Below are 18,080 nucleotides of genomic sequence, written 5' to 3'. Positions count from 1 at the left end.
TTTTGATAAAGCTGTGGCATAATTAGTCATCACCATTAGTCAACGCCATTCAATGGTGTGAACTAACTGATTTATTGGCCTGAACACTGTGTCATAAACTTATGCTGGTGCTGTCACACCTTTGGCCCACAGACTGAAGGGTCCTAGGTTCAGTTCTGGTCAAGGGCACAAGCCTTGTTTGCAGGCTCAATCCCCAACCCTAATTGGGCACATGTGGAAGGCAACCAATTAATATGTCTCTCTTACATCCATGTTTTCCTCTTTCTGTCTCTCCCCCTCCCTTCCACTCTGTCTAAAAATCAATGAAAAAAATATCCTTAGGTGAGGATTAACAATAATAACAACAACAAAAATTGCACACCTCTGGAAAACTAGCACAGCAGAGAGTGGGACAAGAGATGTAGCTAGACTGGAGCAGGTCTCATTGATTTCACAAGAATGGCCTCCTACTGCCCAGAGGTCCTTATGGTCCTTGTTCAATTACAACTTGTCTTGTTCTCTTCCACATAATAAATTCTGATATTCTCCTCCTTGAGTGTTAGTAATGCATTGCAGCCCCAAATATTGAAACATTGCCTCCAGAACTACCTGCATGTATATAGGTCGATAGCTGTTAATATTTAGTAATAAGAACTTCTGTTTCTTCTCCAAGGCAGCAGAGCCAGTGCCCCATGCTAAGGCTCCCCCCCCCCGCCCCCACAGCCGTGGACATCTTGGCTCACAGCACCCTACTAGTGTTGCCTTCTTTGGAACATCATTCCTCTTGTCCCTGTACTCCTCCCATTCAAATCTTCCATATTTTTCAAACCACTTCCATGAACACTGATCGAATCCCTCCTTGTGATAAGGAAACTCGTTGACCTTGCTTCTCACTTGGTGATTATTCTTATACTGCCTGGAGACAATTACTTTGTCATTGTCTTATGTTGCCATTTAATTCTTATGATTTTGTTTAACATAACATTAGGTAGGATAGGCTCTCTTGTGGTGTCTCAAAAAGAAACCCTATATCTTAATGTTATCACCCTTTGAAAGACTGTCAATCGCATAAAGTCTAAGGAGGATGACGAGGGTCTCTCCACCATTCAGAGACTCAGAGACCCAGTTCCTTCCATCTTGGGATGTTGCTACCTCAATACCTGACCCTCAAAGATACCATAATGGGGAAAGAGGAAGCATGAAGATAGCTAGTTATCTCAGTTCTTCACTGCTGATCCTTGAAGTAACACATATCACACTCACTAACATGTAATTGACTAGTCATACAGCCCACCTATCAACAAGGAGGTTGGGAAGTGTATCATTCACCAGTGTTCCAAAAGAATAGGAAGGTTGGATATGGATGAGCCCTGGCCTAGTATTCTCTGCCACAGCGAGTTTCTATCAGGTCTCCCAAATAGACTGGGACATCAGTGATGACAATGAGTTAAGTGCTTTGGTGATATGGTAATGCGTTGGCTTGTCTGCGTTCTCTTAAGTCCTTCAGTTCAAGGCACTTCTCAGACATATCCTTGGGATCCTGCCAGAGTTCCTAGAACTGTACCTCATGTATTAACACCACCTTAGAAAGTATTTACTGATGGATTTCATCTGAAGACTGGCAGGGAAAACATCATATCTGACCAAGTTTTGTCTCTCCCATAGTTCTTTGCCCCATTTATTGCTGCAGCGAAAGTTGCAGCTTACAAGACAAAATGATTGTAACTAGGATGTCAGAATTTCTTGTGGCTATCTCAATTGACACGCGCAAATGCCACAACTCTGAAATTTCCCCCTTCGCTGGTTTGTACACCAGGACCGAATAAAGCCAACAATGATGGGCAAGACCCTACTAAGGAAAAAATGAAGTGACAAAACCTGGCAAGAAATATGTTTATGATACAATGCAACCCAACAGCACATTTCCCCTGAGCAGCCTGAGATAGAAAGACTCAAGGCTGAGACAGGGGTATGCCCATTAAGAGATGGGAAAAATGATACCTGAAAAGGTTAAGCTTCTTGGTCATAGCCACACAGCCATCCAGGAAAAGCCGGGGAGAGGACCTGCAAGGTTGCTGGCTTGGAGCTGTTCCTGTTAAGTTAGATGATGTTCATTCGTCACTGACAGCTTTGGGGGAAAATGGATCAATAAGCACTTCCCTTTGGGTCACTTTCCTGCTGTGTCGGATTTCTATCTGCAAATGTTTAAAGAGTTCCCGTTTACCTGGGGTTTTATGGCTTTGTTATAATTGCCAACACTGAGAGAAAGCTGCCTTCCGTCTGGCTTCTCCTCCTGCAGGGAGCAGTCCCAAAACCATGTCATCTCATTCGTAGAACAAAAATGCTTTGAAGGAAAACAAATGCTGCTTTTTTTCCCCCCTTAGAAAATTGTTGAATTGCCTGGAAAAGTCAGATAGTGACTTGCAAAAAAAGCCTTCCCTTTAGGTTGTCCAACTACTGGCAGGAGAGGATGGATCGCTTCCATGGGTTTTCGGAGTGCCTGGTCCAGGTCACCATGAAGGGCTGAAAGATTAGTCCTGAGTGTCAGGACACCACGGGCAAGCAGCTCTCAGCCCAGGTTTCTCCATTTCAAATTCGGGGTCTATGTCCCCATTTTTATATAATGAAATATATATATTGTGCATATCTTTATATAAATAATTATTAATAAGCGTTATCATGAAGATAGCTGGGGAGTAACATTAGCACATGTACTGATAACTAGTTCACAATGTGGCCTTCAGTTTTTAGCCTATTTTTGCATGAACTTTTTATTTCAACTTATGTTACTTCATATGCAAGTACATCCCCACCAATATATATTCTTTCATGTTAAGAAAACAATTAGAATCAATAAGCTTTTGTTTGCCAATTTTTTGTTTTTTTCTCCTACTACAACATCCTTCAGCCCATATCTGCCTTTCAAGTAATGCACACAAATATAAAAAGGTAAAAGATGAGGGTTGGGGGTGGGGAGGAAGCAGAGGAAAAGAAATGGTGTTTTGTAATTTATCAAGATAGGAGTATTGACAATTCAATTTCATAGCAAAAAAAAAACAGCGAATGTGCTTGTTCCATATTATAACTCTTCCTTTGTGTAGTCTACTCCTTTTCTCTCCTTGGATCTCCTAGCTCAAATGTGTTTTCAGTTTAAATGTATTCATTGCTAAAAACAAAATAGGATTTGTAATGTTGGGAAAGGGTGCTACTAAATTGAATAGGGTGAAGCCATTCTGAGTTTGGACTGGTGAATTACAGAATATATAATAATCAACTCTTTTAGGAACTATTTATATTCCAAGGGGCAGCTTTAATGAATGCCTGTGTCATTTGCTTTACCATTTTAAAAAGTATATTTTTTAGTGTATTTGGCACATTTCCTATCATTTTCTTGAAGCTATTTAAGGAAACTTGACTGTACGTGTATATAAAGTAAACATCTGTCTATCCCCGGCAAAATTATAAATAACTCAGAATAAACAGATAAAACTAATGCATCTGAGCCCATCAGCTCTGAAGCTTGATCTTCAGAGCAAAGGAGAAGGTAATGGGAAGAAGAGAAGACAAATAACAATTAAATACCTCCTCTGAGCAGGCCCTCTGCTACATGCTTTACATAAAATACATATTTCATTGTATTGTCACAGAATCCTATGAAGTTGATGTTATCTTCATTTTGAAAGAAAAAAAAAATGGTCAGAGGGTGGAAGGACCTGGGGAAAGAGACACAAAGAATTTAAGAACTTTTCTATATTCCTCCCAGTGGAAAACAGCTTTGAGCACAAACTTTTATGGCTCCAAAATCCATAGATTAAAAAGAGCTACTTATAGCTAAAAAATAAATGTATTTTTCTTACAAATTCTCTGTTTTTACTGTCAATATTCTTTCCTCTTTTTTATACCTGTTGTGAGTTAGGACAAGTACATATGAAAACATCTTGGAAAAACTGAGACATCACAATAGCTGTGTTGACAATGAAAACATTTCTTATGCTACTCTTATTAAGACGACGTTCTTTCAATATGTCAACAAACAGAACTCAACTCAAGACTGGGGATAGTGCAAAAGAAGGAAATAAATAGTTCTTAATACAAAAAAAAGTGAATCTGGGGTTTTCCTTGAATTTCATATTGATCTGTAGTCTTTTAAGTTCAATAACACTTTTGCACACCTAGTATGCAGAAGTACTGTGTCACAATCTAGATGAAAAGCACACCTGAGGCTTGCAAAGTACTACAGTACAACTACTAAAATTCAGCACCTACGGACTGCTATTTCTATCTAACGTTTATCTGTGTCTTTGACAATGATTGCAATGGTGGAAAGACACTGCTTCAGGTCATTAAACACAGATGAAAATTTTCATTTCTAATACAATTTTGTTTACCAAAACACAATCCCAGGCAGCTCTGTTCTCTTCTGACACTATTTTAAAGATGTAAAGGATCATCTCTGTAGACCTCTCCCCAGCACGTTTTACATTATCTCAAAGTATTACTAGAATCTGCCTCAATATAAACATCCCAAGTGGAGTATAGGAAAATTAATGTTATTCCCCTCTCCCCTCCCTGACCCCAGCTCTAGTATTCCCATACACAGAAGCTCAAGCACAAATATGGGTAGAGAGCTCTTTGGGAGAGGGCACAGTATTCCAAAGCCATATGATCTCTTTAAAGAGAAATGATCGTAGCACCATTTTAGTCTTTGTGTATCTGTCTGCTTCCAATTCAGAGTCAGATCTCAAGCAACATATGTAAAAGCAACTGTGCAATGACCACTGCAGACGCCATTTCTCTCCCTCCTGTCCAGGAGATGGACTCCCACAGAAACAAACCTCACATCTGGGCAGCACTGAATTGTGCCCCCTGACCTCTGTGCTGCAGCCACATTGACCTTCACACTCACTACATTCTCTTTTGTTCCAGAACTTCACACATGTCGTTCCCTCCGCTCACAACCCTCTTCTCATTCTGAACAGTTAAACCCCCACATAACATTCAGTGCCCACTGTACAGAGGACCTTCCTCTGAGAGCCCACATCTGGGTAAGGTAGCTCTCCATGCCCCTGTAGCAACCTGTCCATCCCCTGTAAGGGCCTGCTCACAGCCCACTGTTGCTCTCTACTGAGTTGCTCTCATACACACTAGTCTGCAAGCTCGGTGAGGGCAAATGCTGCCTCTGTCTTTTTCACTGTTCTACTCTTGGTGCCTCACGTTATGCCTGCACAAAGTAGAATCTCGGTAAATATTTGTGGACTGAATTAATCCATCAATAAATTAATGTTTGTTTATAATCTAAATATTTAACGATAAATCCTATCAGATTTAACTTTAAAAAGAAAAAAAGCCCTGTGATGGCCAAAGAATCATAGAAAAATATCTATCTGCCTTCTTTCTTTTTCATCTACCCTTTATAGGACACTGGACTTCTCTGCAGTTATTCATGGTTTTGTTGGGCAAAGAGCTTAATAAACCCATTTAAGTGGGAATAAATGACAAGATGGGCATTCTCTTTCTTTCCTTACTTATCACTAACTTCTAAGCTCAAAAGATTCAAGAGCTCGACTGCCTCTTGGCAACTAGACATAAAGGAAAGAATTAACTTGGATGAAGCAATTCCTCCACTCCAGCGTTGGTTTGAGAAAATACTTCCCTAGGGGCGAAAAACAACGCATTACCTGTATTGGTCAACTTAATGAAAATCTCAGCAGAATCAAGGTATTTGTGAGCTCCAATAATATCTGAAGAGTTTCAAATGATACTTCATAGAAAACTATTTAATTCCTAATCAGAAAAAAAACCCACAGTACTAAATAAACCTTTGAGGCTCACTATAATGCTCTTTGATCTGTGTTTGTTTTGTTACTTCACAGTGGACAACAACAAATATTCCTGATTGACTGACTGACTAGTTGGCTTATTGATTGATGATTGCAATGCCTTAGGGTCCCAGAGAGCATTGAGCCAATGACATGAGATATTCAGTAACTAACAAGCAAATCTCAGTTAGAGCATGAGAAATGGGAGTGAAGAGAAAGAGCTTTAATCCATGGTCCAAAAGATGTGTAATGGTAGAAGAGGAAGAAAGGAGATCTCACTAATGGATGGGAAAGAAAGAGGAGCTAAAAGGCCTTGAGAACCAGTAGAATTTAAGCAGCTCCTTAAAGATGCCCAAGATTTAAGCAAGCAGAACTTGGATAATAGCATATGCCGTACCAGATAAGATGATAAAAGGTTTGGTGGCAGCAAAATATATGACTAAGACAGAAAATTGTGAATAGTCTAGCTTGGCAAGAATGCCAGGTATGTGTGCATGAGTGTGAGTGGGTGAGTATGGTGTGGGGGGAGAGGGGGCTGGTGAAAAAGGAAGAGAGGAAGATTTAGGGGAGATAAGACTATAGAGTAACAAGTAACTCATGGGCCACAAGGAATAAAATTTTATATTTTATTTAATTTTCTTGGCTTGGAATGCATATGTGTTCAGATCCTTGTTCCATATGTGAGTTTATTGATGCCACTAAAGTGCTCAATGTCTCAGTTCTCCCAATCATTGAATAGGGAAGATAATAACACCTGCAATAAACACATTCCCCAGTGATGTCTCCAAATGCATATTAGGTCTTATCTAAGGTTCTTTAGCATGTGGTGGTGAAAAGTAATATGGAGTTCATGAGTTGCATTGTTTCTATACTCTTGGCAGGAAAATAAAAACCTAGTTTTTACTGTGATATATACATTCCTCTTCCTCTCTGTGATAATCAGCTAAAAATGATACACACTTATAAAAGTATTCTCTTGATTCCAAAGACTGAGAAGTAATTTTATAAACAATATATGAACGAGTCCCCTATCCAACTGTGAAAATCTCTACCATTTGGCTGTGAAATGTGGCAACCCTCCAGGATCCCATGCAGGAAATAAAATATTACCCTTTGGAACAGCATACAGTGCCGTGTGCCCCATGATCTATCACCCAATGAATATTAATTGATGATGATGAAGCAGAATCACACAGACTAGTGGGAGTTCTGCAGAACTGTTCCCATTTCTCCCACCTCCCATCTAGACACACATCTGCCCAGGAATGCAGGCTTTCTGCCTCACTCCAAATCAGTCCCCGAGGGAAACATTTTCAGCCCAGCTAGAATAGAAACTAGTTTTAAAAAGGTCATTTTTGCTGCCAAGCCTTTTGTAAACTACAAACCATCTCTTTTTTCTCTTTCTCACTCTAGCTCCCTCTCTCTCTCTCTCTCTCTCTCTCACACACACACACACACACACACACACAAACACACAGCTCTCTGCAATGCTCTGTTTATTCTGATGCTCTTTGAAGAAGAAGAAGATTAAATATGTAGCTGCGTCTGTGTGGGACAGAGGACATATGGGCCATATGAATTAAACTGACTGTAAAACATTTGGAAAATAAGACAGTAAAGTACATTTTCTTTAGAGTGTGTCATCTGCATGACAACATTTTATTTGAGACACTGACTCATAGGAAGAGGAGGGGTAGGACCTGGCGTGAGGTGAACATTCACTTGGAGAAACAAAATAGTGTGGAAGTGGAAGCCTTGAGCTGAAAGTGTAAAACACCAAAGAGATGACAGGTCCTAGCCATCTGACACACATGCCCCGTAACATTCAAGAATCCACAGCCATGATGTGAGCAACAGAATAGATAAGTGAGGTAGTAAGTGGGGATGGATTCCTCTTTTGGCTGAACCATTTTCCAATACATTGGACAAAACCCAAAGCTTGTCTACAGAAAAGCCAAAGATTGAATCCCAAGTTCACTATTTACTGTGTAACCATATGGATGTTACTGGACCTCTCTTAGTATTCCTTAGAAATTAGGCTAATAATAATCAATTTATAGGTTTTGTAAATATTAAAGTCTTAATAAATGCTTGAAGAGAAAGAGTCACTATGAGGGAGAAGCAACACATCTTCAGTGTAACAATACAAGAAACAGAAGGAATTGAGAACAGGCAAGATGTGGGGGACTATAGATTGAATTGTATACCCCCAAAATTCACATGTTGAGGTGCTAGCCCCATTACCTCAGAACATGACTATTTGGAAACAGGGTCTTACAGATGTAATTTTTAAGATAAAGTCATTAGGGTGGGTCCTAATCTAATTTGATTGTGCCCTTACCAAAAGGGGAAGTTTGGACACAGAGCTATGCACGGAGGAAAGACAATGTGGAGGACAGGGGAGAAGACAGCCATCCAAACCCAAGGACAGAGATATGAAACAGACTCCCCGACACAGCCCTTAGAAGGGACCAACTCTGCCAAAATCATGATTTCAGACCTCTGGCTCCAGAACAGCGAGACAAGAAATTTCTGTTTCAGCCGCCCAGTATGCAATAACTTGTTACAGTAGCCCTAGGAAAGGAATACATAGAACAAGGTACAGGCAAGTCTCACAAACCATATGACAAGTGTAGTTCTCTGTGAAGTCCTTGTGGTGAGCTCAAGGTGAATTCAAGGAGCTCGAATGACTCCTTCCTCTTTCATCCTATCGCCCACCACACCTGGAAATGTCCCTTGCTCCCCAAACCATAATGAGGTGCCTGTAGCTGCCCAAAGTGTGAAATCCCTTACCTGAAACCCATAGGGCCAGATGTAATTTGTAATTCAGAAATTTTCAGATTTTATAGAAATGTTATGGTGCATGTAGCTTACTTTATGACCTTATAACCAACATATTAATATTACGGTAGTATACCATATAATCAACACGTTAACACATGGTAGTATACCTTATAATCAACACATGAATATTTCTGAAACTATGTCTGAATATTAACATTAATGGGGATAAACTAAAACCACATGTAGCCTCACATCACTTCAGGTCAGTTCATTGCCAAATGAGTTAAGAAAAACATTGAGGTTTTAAAGCTATGGGGAGTTCAGAATTGCAGATAAGGAACTGAGAACCTATAGATCATTCTGTTCCTTCATATCCCTGTACCTTCAGTTTCCTTCACCTAGAATGCCCTTCAGTATCCTCATCCACCAAAAAAATTCCTACCCCACATTTATAACCCTGTTCAAAGAGCAACCAGTCTCAAGAAACCTCCCCTCATTACGTAGGCAATTGGGCACTTTCCCCTCCTTCTTCCACGATAACTTCTACACACACATCTCTGATTTAGCAATTCTCATCCTGACTGTTTCCACGTGCAGAAAGAACACCTCTCTCCGGGCCCTTCGGAATGAAGGTCAATACTATACACCTTCATTTTAATGCAGCACTAAGAGCTACCTGCTAGTAAAGTACCAAGCATGCCAGAAGTATCCAACACTTAGTACTTAAACAAATGAAAATTATTGTTTCTGAGAGTGTACTTAGAATCCAAATTCAGTTTTCTGCTAAGAATTCTGGCTGCTACGTAATGCTGGTCAACACTGCAGAGCTGCTCCTACACACACACACACACACACACACACACACACACACACACACACACACAGGCAAATGGGTGGAATTTTGCATTTCCAGCAAAAACACCTCATTACCAGCACATTATCAGCACTATAAATTGGATGTAGTTCGCATTTGTTACAAGGAGTAAGAAATTACTATTAATCTAACGTCATAATTAGGAATTTATTTTTGGGTTTTTTGGTTCGTCCTATAATACGAAGAAATGTGTGTTTGCGTCAATATTATGTTAGTCTGTAGTGTTTACATTACTAGACTATGCATCATGATTCAAATATGAACCATGCATATCAGTAATCCTAAAGTAACTTCATCATAATTACCCTCTCAAATTTTCTACCCCTGGAAGGGGGTAAAGGGTAGGGTTGGTGAGCCACAGAGTCTTCGGCCCTCCTATGGGGCTTTGCTCAAAAGGTGTGAGAACCAAGATCTTAAGGTAAGTTACTATATAATTATTTAACTTCTGTATTCTCCCTTTCAACCATGCAGTGGGCATTTAATAAGTGCCACCTGATTGCATGAATGAATGCTTTAAGCACCGGAGAGGATCACAAAAATGTCCAGGATTTCGCTGGGTGTTGCAACACCTCTGGGTGTTGCAATGATACACTGAGTTCAGATTCCTTGTGCTTCTTACAGAGAAAATCGTACTGTTCTCTTGGCTTCCCTTTAATGTTGGATTTGGAGAGGAGCCACGCAATCCCTCTGGTTCCTTCCTGTCATCTCCTTCAGAAGAGCCAACTCATTTGGGTCCTCAGGAGGCTAGTTTGGCAGCTGTCAAGCTCTGGATTATGCTTCTTCAGCCCTGGCATCTGCAGCTGTGGTGAGATCCATCTCTGGCGTCTGGCCTGGCTGGGCTCCAACGGCCAGAGCTACTGGGGTAGGGTCGCCCATTCCTGGGCTGTTAGAACCTCCTGGTGGCTACTTTCTTTCAGTCAACCTTGATAAAAGGAAATATGCCTTCGATTCAGTCCCCTGGCCCATGTCTTACTGAAGCTGCCCGCACTCGGACTGAAATTGTGCCAGAAAATTCAGCAGGGTCTACAAACCTGCTGCGTGAAGATGTGACGCTAAGAATCTAATGTAGCACCAGAACAGAAATAACCGGTATAGCTGTATTATGTTGCTGCGAGTGGCACATAGCTCACCAGTTCTCTGGGGCCAGAGAGTCGGGTGGAGGTGGAAATGTCTTCCTCAAATCCTTTGGGTACAGTGGGCAGCTTCCCCGGTGGTTCTACAGAAGGGTACCTGTCTCCAGGCCTTATAAAATGAAGAGAATAAATGATGAGTCTATACTGACAAAATGGCCTCAACCTGAGAGAAGGGAGAGGAGAGGGTGCCAGATATCACTGGACCCCAGACCATTTGTAGCAGAAATCTGAAATTCAGGGCCAGGACAACATTCATAGGCAGGACATTCATAGTTTCCACAGTTAGGAGGGAAATGAAAAATGTTGGTTGGCAGCCTCCAACATGAGAGTTGTGGCCTCTACAGAAAAACAGATAAACGCTTCAGGCATTAATTCAGAAAGTCACCAACACAAAGCCTGCTAATATAGCAAGGATGTATAAATGAGGTATTCATGATGCCCCATTTTGCCTGTTACCATTAAGGGTTACAATGATTGTTTTATGCTCTACACAATGCATTATTTCTTCAGAAAACTTGTCTATAATTGTAATTCAAGTCTGATTCTTATTTGGATTCCAGTTAAAACCACACTCTATTGTTCTATTGAAAATAAGGTTTGCTTGCAAAGTTGAGAACAACTACTATACTCTCACCTTTATTGATCCAAGGTCAAGGAAGCAAAGAAGACCCGACCAGTACCATATACTACAGGTATTTATTTCCCCAGATCTCATGACAAAATAAATGGAACCTTCCAGTGAAAGGGTACAGGAGTTCAAACTTAAATAAATTGGAGCCAAAAGGCAAGTGTTTATTGAGAGAGACAACATAGCTCCAGCTAGGAATAACCAGCACCTTAAATTTGTACTTTTCCCTCACTTTGACCCTATAACAGATGTTTGTTTAAACTGGGTATGTTTAAAGACATACATATATGAACATATGCATACATAAGTATATTTTAAAGTTATATATTCTTATAGTTTATATGAGTATATATTTATATAATTCCTGCTAAAGGAGCAAGATTTCCATGCTTTTGTGACTGTACTTCCCACCCTACCTAAAACCAAAATGCAATATTTCCTTAATTATCAAACATAAAAAAGCTTTCAAAGTGTATACTTTTATCTATGACCCTATGTTTTGAATGGGCCTAATGCTAGAACTGTTTGTGCAGAGTATATGAAAACAAACAAACAAAAAAACCTTCTAGATCTTAAGTTGCAAATCTACAGACAAATGTTTTGAATTTTCTGAGCCTCAATTTTGTCACCTGTGAGATGAGAGTAATAATTGCCTCCCAGTGTAGTTGTGTGAAGTATATGATTAATGTTTGTGAAAGTATTCCATGAAATACTTGTGTATAGCGACAAACATTCAGAATTACTAACAAAATATGATTACGTTCATCATTTCAGGGCCGGAAATAGGTAAAATGTCAAGTTTCTGTTTCTTGCCTTCTGACACAAGTGGATTTCAGCCCCACCTGGCCCTCAGCTGGGCTCCCTTGGATATAAACAATTTTCCCAGCCATATGCAGGAGAGCTCCTTAGCGTAGTGACTGGCACATAGAGTTTCAGGGTCTGTAGTCAACATTCTGAAGTTTGTGATTAGCTCAGAGCTAGTGATTCTGAAACAGTAAATATCTAAATATAACCCTTCAATGCAAAATTTATAACTAAAGATTTTTCACTAACTCTCTCCTGATGAAGTTTACAAGAGCTGTCATTAAGCAGTTGCTTTCAGAAAAAATAACCATTGCTAATTCTCAGCTACATGATAAAATGTCACCCCCATACTTCCTGTTCCTCTCCACACAAAGGCATTGATGAGACATCCCATCATTGTTGTTGGAACATGTGTTAACTATTTCACTGGTGTTAGTGAAGCACATGGTTAGAAACATCAAAAGAAACTCAGGTCACACTGAGTTTCCCAGTTATGCTCAACTTTCCCATTCCCCTTTCACTCCTCTCCGCTCTCTGTTAAAACACAAGCTCTGCCCACAGAAGACGCTTGCAAGCTCCCTTACCAACCCACACACACAGGAAAAGGGGGAAGAATATAATAGAGAGAGAGAATCAGACTCACCACCAGTTTCCTCAGGTGACTCTGATTACAGCAGACCCCAAGGCAAATGAAGATGTTTGTTCTCAGAGACAGAAAAGAGAACGGGAGAAAGAAAACAACACTCTACACATGATGGCATTACTCCCGATGACAGGGGAAAAGTCGACACTTGGAAAATCAACGTGCTCCCCCAAAGCAAGGTGTTAATCCTAGACACCACAACATATTTATTAATGTGGAATTAAGCTACTCAAATTAGACAAAATGCCTTCCAAAATTAATTCCATCTTGCAATATTAAATCAGCATGACGGATTTTTCAATAGCCCTGTGGAATCAACATGTTAATTTTTAAATAATGTATGTGAATAAGTTTTGCAGCTCATCTCAGGCTGGTAAACAGTGGACTCAGCAGTCATGCACTAATGGATAATAGAATTTAATAAAGATGTCAAAATTATGCAAAGTGTTTGGAGTTTTTATTTCGTGGTACTTCATGCCTACCTCAGGCGAATCTGATCATCTAAAATGAGGGAATATCCACAAATATGAAGTTGTTTTTATAAATATCACTGGTTTGAATTGTGTTATAAGAAATTGGGTTGCACCAAAACCAGTTTGGCTCAGTGGATAGAGCATCGGCTTGCAGACTGAAAGGTCCCAGGTTCGATTCCGGTCAAGGGCATGTACCTGGGTTGCAGGCACATCCCCAGTGGGAGATGTGCAGGAGGCAGCTGGTCGATGTTTCTCTCTCATCGATGTTTCTAACTCTCTATCTTTCTCCCTTCCTCTCTGTAAAAAATCAATAAAATATATTAAAAAAAAGAAAAGAAATTGGGTTGCAAGAATCAGCTCTCTATTTTGCCATGAATCCAGTTCCCTTTCCATACTGCCCTGTGTGTCCCCAAATGCCCTAGAGAATGGTAATAGCCTCAGATGGATTCTTCTCCTTTTAGGAGACACTGACTTCTCCCTTCCACAGAGACCTGAGGATCAATGAAAAGCCTACAGATCACTGTACTATGTATTCGTTGATGTCACATACATTGCTTGACCCTATACAGTACACGGGACCAGACACCAGGATTCGGCCCCATCCCCAGGACTCACATTCTAGGCAGAAGACAGATGCTGAGCAAATATGAGATCTCATGAGTGAAGGGAAATTTCTTTTGGTCTGCCTCATATTCTATCCACAATGTTCAACCAACAAGAGAAATATTTACATTCTCTCTCTCCATGTTGACCTAAGAAGAGACTCCAACAGTAGGTATAGCCCTCACTGAATAAATGCATATTGCAATCGACTGAGTGTTTATGTCCCCTTATAAGTTGTATGTTGAAACCTAATCTCCAATGTGACAGAATTTGGAGGGGGAGCCTTTGAGAGGTGATTAGGCCATGAAGGTGGAGTCCTCATGAATGGAATCGGTGCCTTTATCAAAGAGCTCCCTCACCCCTCCACGATGTGAGGACACAGCAAGAAGACAGTCAACTGTGAACCAGGAAGTGAGTCCTCATCAGAGGTTGGATCTGCCAGTACCTAGATCTTGGACTTCTCAGCCTCCAGAACTGTGAGAAACAAATTTCTACTATTCATAAGCCACCTAGTCTATAGTATTCTGTTATAGCAGCCCGGATTGACCAAAACACTTATCATGTGACAGGCACTGTTCAAAGCATTTTGCAGATATTTACAACAGATATTTGCTTCATTTAATTCTGGCAATTATCCTATGAGGGAGGGGAGGTAATGTTATTATCATTTCTGTTTTACAGATGAGAATACCAAAGCTTAGGGAGTTAACGCAACATAGAAAATGCCACACAATTAATGAAGCAAAAAGAATACTAATCTAAATCAGACAGACACCAAAGAACACTAACTCCACATGCCCCTGGCAATCTAGCTAAGTTTGTCAGCGAAAAACATCTAAATATTCCACTGGATTGAAATATACCTGTAGCTATGCAAACATTTATCTAATTATGATTTTGCTTTGCAGGTAGACATCTAAATTTATAACAGAAAAATAAAAGCTAAATCACAATTATCTCAGTATTGTTTCACTGAAAAAATATCAGCCATGATTTAATAATGATTAAATTGGGATTGGGATCTGTATAAAATTAAAATCAGAAACATTGTATGGGCGCCAGGTGACCAATAATATGAGCTCTACTTATATCAGCTTGCTAACGCACAGGGATTCTTTTTAAAGTGTGTTCCTGATTTCATCATTAATCAGCTTACTCCCCTGTCCCCATATTGACGGCTATCTGCTTCAATAGAACACTTTTGGCAGTTTTCAAAGCTTTCTCATTCAGCCTTTAAATTAGTTAACTGCCCAGCCACAAGGCAGGTAGCAATTTATGCCAAACAAATCATGAGGCAGGAGACACCAAGAAAAGACTGCTTATTTTCCTTCTGCTCTTGTGTGAGGAGGGGGGAGTGTGACAAATGCTTGTGGCTTGGTAAAGTGTACTAATCTACAAGCCTGCTGTTATCTTTCTAATGTAACACTCCCTCGAGGATCTCCGAGGAATGATCTAGTCTCAACTTCAGCTTCAATCAATAAACTTGGGAGAGTAGAAAACATGAGCTTCCATTTAATACAGTAAAATCCTACTTTTACACTGTTGGGGAAGGGATTGATGCTATAAGTTAAAGAAATTAAAACATGAATTAAGATATTGGTTGCCACATTTTATGACTAAAAGAATGGTAATAACCAATGTTTGTATAGCTCACGACAGCTCAAGATACCCACTAGGATGCCTTGAAGGCATCTTGAAGCCATCACCACCATCAGCAGGGTATCCAATTATGGATCAGCCAGGCACAGTTCCAAGTACTTTTCATGTGCTCCATTCATGATCTCCCTCTTCACCTTCACATTCTTTGTCCTTGTAATGTTCCATATCCTAGTGAATGAGCCACCACTGTTTGATTACAGAAGTCAGAAGTCAGTTATCTATGTGCTACCTTCTCCACACCCTCTACATATGCCCCATAGCTAAATCCAATCAACTCCATCCCCTAAATCTATTTTGAATGCACCAGCATCATTCTAGGTCTAACACAACCACTTTAGCCCAGAGTCTGTCCCCTGAGCGGTTACAATAGCTTCCCAATGGCCTTCTGGCATCCTCTGCCCTCCCACTACACCCATTCATCTTCCCAGAGTGGGCACTGGAAATGCAAATCTAGTCATGTCACACACATCTGTCCATACACTGGACAGACACCCTTTAAGGTTTAGGCCCTGAACCTTCACTTGAACTACAGAGGATATAGGGCATGATGCCTGCTCCCTAATATGACCTTCTCCCTTGAAATTTGGCCTCCAGTTATCTCAGCATTGTTTCATATCTTTCAAATGTATCATGTATCTGCAACACTGTCCTCCACTCCTTCCACCTGGAATGCTAGCACCATTCCTACTTAATTCCAGTCCATCTGTCAGCTCTCATCCCAAACATTACTCCTTTGGGTAAAACTGACTTTTCTGCACAGGCTTCCCTTTCCCCATTCAAGTCAAATGTCTTTGTTATACTCACCCCTCACCCCCACCCCTGGGACCATGCTAGTTTTCCCTACTATCTGTTCAGGGTAAGCAAGGATAGGTCTGTATTACTCATTAATATATTTCCACATCCTAGATCAGTAATTGAATGACCAAAGGTAGGTAAACATTCATTAAGTAATTTAATACTCTTCCAAATACTAGTAGCTTTTCCCATGTCATTTCACAAGTGCCCTATAGAAGAGATATTAATATTATCTCCATTTTATAAATACAGTGATCAATACTCAGAAACACCATGTGTTTTGTCAAAGCTCACACGTGGATCTTTTGACTCTCTGGTCCTTTCAAAACACTTTGTTGCCTCCAAATAAGAAACCATATTGCACGTTGTCACCTGTTGGCATAATGGGTGGGTTGAATATGAACCCATGCAAAGGATGGAAGGTAACAATCATCATCATAATAAATGCACAATTCAGAAAATGTGTTTAAAATATTGAACTGTCCACTAAAATAGGTGTGAAGTGTGTGGCATGTAAATTATAGGTCAATAAAATTACTTTTGAAAATAAAAGTCATGACCTCATCAGTGATATTTTGGAGTTCAACCCAAAAAGCACATCTAAGAATGTGAGACCCTGAACACATTCTCTAGAGACAAATTTAGTGCTTCTGCAAGTGTGGTCATCACACAGCACCAGAACCACACTGGATGCTGTGAAAATGCACATCCCTGAGCCCGTTCCCAGCCCTACTGAAGCAAAATGGTTGGGTACAATGTCCCAGAAATCTACATTTTAATTTGCATGGAAAGTGGTTCTTACGCACATCAAGTTAGGAAACAGTGATCTCATGTGTAGCAAGAGTGCTTTCAAAAGGCAAGCGTCCTCAGGAGAAGGCTAATCATCGAGTAAGACCTTGTTCAGAGACACTCGCCTGTTCTTCCAAGTTAATTCTCTAGCAAATAGTGAGATTTCTGATAATTGAGAACAAAAACACTGTGAGTCCTACACAGTTATTCAACTGACAGTTATTAAATATTTCGTGGATGCAAAACTTTAGTGCAAACTGAAATCTTCAAACAGTCACATGGGAAACCTAATGGGCACAAAACTGCACATTTTACAAAAAAAGTTTTATGAATTATCTAATAAGTGTACCTGGTTACGTATCTCTAGAGTTTGCTAATAGAAAAATATGATTTTAAAGCTACTTTTCTTACACTGCTCTCCCCCAGGAACTTTTGCTGAGTGGCTCAGAAATCCAATCTGCAATGCAACATGGAGCTCTGTTGTTTCTTCCTAGACACCAGCATTCCAGTGGTGCGTGGCTCATAAGGGACTGCTGTGTCCACTCAGTTACTCTGGGGCAAATTATAAGCAAATAATAAGGACCTAGAAGTGGATAGGAGGCTAGAGCAAGCCTTCCAGCAGGTTGTCAGCACTGAAAGTGAGCCCAGCTCATCAGAAAAGTTTTCAAGATCAAGAGGGAGGTGTGAATGAGGTTAGGGGTTAGAAACAGGTAGGTAAGGGCATGTGTAGACAGAAGCAGGGCCAGCAGAGACTCAGAGGCTTAGCATTCTGTTCCTAAGCAGGAAAATGTTGATTCTTCAGTGCAGAGCAAAACCAAATATTTAATCTAAAATGAAATAAAATCAAATTTTCAAGAAGTTTTAAATCTCTTACTATGTGCCTGTCATACTAGGTAAAGGTGAGTAAATTACATTAAATAATTGATATTAAAACAAATATATAGGGGAAGCACATATATCTTAGTGTTTTAATTGGTAGGAAATACTAGCAATGATAAATTTAACTTGTTTACTAACATACCCCTATTTGACAGAAAGGCATTTCTATTTAAATAGTTTCCCATTTAACAAGGTTAAAATGTATAAAATGTTATACT

General features: G+C 40.0%; 1 protein-coding gene across 1 annotated transcript in view; it reads right to left on the bottom strand.

Annotated features, from left to right (window-relative positions):
* NXPH1 (neurexophilin 1) overlaps nucleotides 1-18,080 on the bottom strand; it is a 326,170-nt gene that overhangs the window by 210,335 nt on the left and 97,755 nt on the right. The window lies entirely within an intron of this gene.

Source organism: Myotis davidii, unplaced genomic scaffold (genome assembly GCF_000327345.1).
Source record: "Myotis davidii unplaced genomic scaffold, ASM32734v1 scaffold187, whole genome shotgun sequence".
Lineage (NCBI taxonomy): Eukaryota > Metazoa > Chordata > Mammalia > Chiroptera > Vespertilionidae > Myotis > Myotis davidii.
This window is presented reverse-complemented; position numbering and strand designations above follow the sequence as displayed.